This window comes from Leptodactylus fuscus, chromosome 8 (assembly GCF_031893055.1).
Source record: "Leptodactylus fuscus isolate aLepFus1 chromosome 8, aLepFus1.hap2, whole genome shotgun sequence".
NCBI lineage: Eukaryota > Metazoa > Chordata > Amphibia > Anura > Leptodactylidae > Leptodactylus > Leptodactylus fuscus.
Window position 1 is genome coordinate 96,178,004 of NC_134272.1, and position 3,080 is coordinate 96,181,083.

General features: G+C 50.5%; 1 pseudogene; it reads right to left on the reverse strand.

The window, feature by feature from the left end:
- Positions 1 to 201: 201 nt before the first annotated feature.
- On the reverse strand, positions 202 to 328 carry LOC142217748 (U2 spliceosomal RNA; annotated as a pseudogene).
- Positions 329 to 3,080: the final 2,752 nt, after the last annotated feature.

The window sequence follows — 3,080 nt, forward strand, 5'->3', positions numbered from 1 at the left end:
GGGCACGACACCAGAGACCTTCGAGCGCTTCACCGACCTTCAGCCAAGATCCTTGACAACGAGTGGTCAAGTGGTCATGTTGCCAGCGTCAGCAGTCTTCGTCGGTTCCCTACGGTGGCCCCATCCTAACCACCTGCGGATCCGACTACTAGCTGCGTCCCCCAGCAACATGCCCAAAGTGGTTCTCACGTTCAAATCTCCATGGTTTTCGGCCTACTCCCGCTGTGACCGACCTAGCGGATCGCAATCTCCAGCGGTTTCGCCTACTTGCCACTTCTGATAAGAACAGATACTACACTTGATCTTAGCCAAAAGGCCGAGAAGATATTACACATCAAAACGTTTGTGTTGTGACCAAAACGGGAGAGCTCAGATAGTGTACAGGACAGTGCTAGCCGGACACAGCACCGCACCTCTAATAAGGAAAGGTGAGGCGACAGTCTCAGGCGGCGCCCCGGAGGGGGTGGCAGCCGCAGTCATTTATTTTTTTTTAACTTTTTTGCCTAACTTAACGCAGGAGAGCGGCCCCTCTCCGCTTCCCCTTCTACTATAGGCTGCGGCAGGCGGTGGTGAATAGGCCCGATCCCACTACCGCTATTATTATACCCAGGGGTCTGTATGGTAATATCCCAGACCACGTGACTTCCGGGACATTACCATATAGGCCTGAAGCCTGCTGGGAGTAGCATCGGATCCCGGAGAGGTGAATAACACTGTTTATTATGTTCCCTCATCTCCGCTGGGGCTCCGATTATTATACTCGGGGGTCTGAAAAGAGTATAATAATAGTTCATGGGTGTGCAATGGGGGGCGTAATAGAGCGTGAAGGGTCCACTGTGGCTCCTGTAACCTCCATATGCCCTACAGTCTATTGTGCCACTGTGGGGTATAATATAGGCTGCAGGGGCCGCTGTGGGTATATATATATATATAGGGGTCGGGTGCCTGGAGAAGTGAGGAGTCAGAGATGTCTGTGCTGTAAACTTTACAGAGACAAGTCACAGTGGTGATGGCGGTCCAAAGGGAAGAGACGGGAAATGTGGGGAGACGTCTCCTACAAGTATTACTGCACAAAATATCACATTGCATTGTATTTAATGTATTGTTACCGCTAGCACCCCCAACCCCCCCCCGCTGTCTGAGATGGATGATCAAAAGATGACCCCCCCCCCCCCCCCCCCTTTGATCGTCTGCCGTCAGCAGAGAGGCTAGGGTCACCACTGGCCGGACTCACACACACTATCTATCTTCTATATATCTCATATCAAGGGGGTGATAATATACAGGGGGGGGGGGGGGTGATAATATACAGGGGGGGGTGATATACAAGGGGGGGGGGGTGATAATATACAAGGGGGGGGTGATAATATACAGGGGGGTATGATAATATACAGGGGGGGGTGATATACAAGGGGGGGGTGATAATATACAAGGGGGGGGTGATAATATACAAGGGGGGGTGATAATATACAAGGGGGGGTGATAATATACAGGGGGGGTGATATACAAGGTGGGGGTGATAATATACAAGGGGGGGTGATAATATACAAGGGGGGTGATAATATACAGGGGGGGGTGATAATATACAGGGGGGGTGATATACAAGGGGGGGGGTGATAATATACAGGGGGGAGGTGATAATATACAGGGGGGGGTGATATACAAGGGGGGGGGTGATAATATACAAGGGGGGGGTGATAATATACAAGGGGGGGTGATAATATACAGGGGGGGGTGATAATATACAGGGGGGGTGATATACAAGGGGGGGGGTGATAATATACAAGGGGGGTGATAATATACAAGGGGGGGTGATAATATACAAGGTGGGGGTGATAATATACAAGGGGGGGTGATAATATACAAGGGGGGGTGATAATATACAAGGGGGGGTGATAATATACAGGGGCGGTGATAATATACAAGGGGGGGGTGATAATATACAAGGGGGGGTGATAATATACAGGGGGGGTGATAATATACAAGGGGGGGGTGATAATATACAGGGGGGGGTGATAATATACAGGGGGGGTGATATACAAGGGGGGGTGATAATATACAAGGGGGGGTGATAATATACAAGGGGGGGTGATAATATACAGGGGGGGTGATATACAAGGGGGGGGTGATAATATACAAGGGGGGGTGATAATATACAAGGGGGGGTGATAATATACAGGGGGGGGTGATAATATACAGGGGGGGTGATATACAAGGGGGGGGTGATAATATACAGGGGGGGGGTGATAATATACAGGGGGGGTGATATACAAGGGGGGGGTGATAATATACAAGGGGGGGTGATAATATACAAGGGGGGGTGATAATATACAGGGGGGGGTGATAATATACAGGGGGGGGTGATATACAAGGGGGGGGTGATAATATACAAGGGGGTGATAATATACAAGGGGGGGTGATAATATACAAGGTGGGGGTGATAATATACAAGGGGGGGTGATAATATACAAGGGGGGGTGATAATATACAAGGGGGGGGTGATAATATACAAGGGGGGGTGATAATATACAGGGGGGGTGATAATATACAAGGGGGGGGTGATAATATACAAGGGGGGGGATAATATACAAGGTGGGGGTGATCACTTTGACAGTCACTCATGGCGAGAGAAGAGATAAGGAGCAGGAAGCCCCCTTATGGTGCTGGTACTAGGACTTTTGATGGTGCAGGGGTTAGTTCGGCCCCTCATTAGTTGGTGGGGGGTTAGTTTGGCCCCTCATTAGTTTGCGGGGGTTAGTTTGGCCCCTCATTAGTTTGCGGGGGTTAGTTTGGCCTCTCATTAGTTTGTGGGGTTAGTTTGGCCCCTCATTAGTTTGGGGGGGTTAGTTTGGCCCCTCATTAGTTTGGGGGGGTTAGTTTGGCCCCTCATTAGTTTGCGGGGGTTAGTTTGGCCCCTCATTAGTTTGGGGGGGTTAGTTTGGCCCCTCATTAGTTTGCGGGGGTTAGTTTGGCCCCTCATTAGTTTGGGGGGGTTAGTTTGGCCCCTCGTTAGTTTGGGGGGTTAGTTTGGCCCCTCATTAGTTTGCGGGGGTTAGTTTGGCCCCTCATTAGTTTGGGGG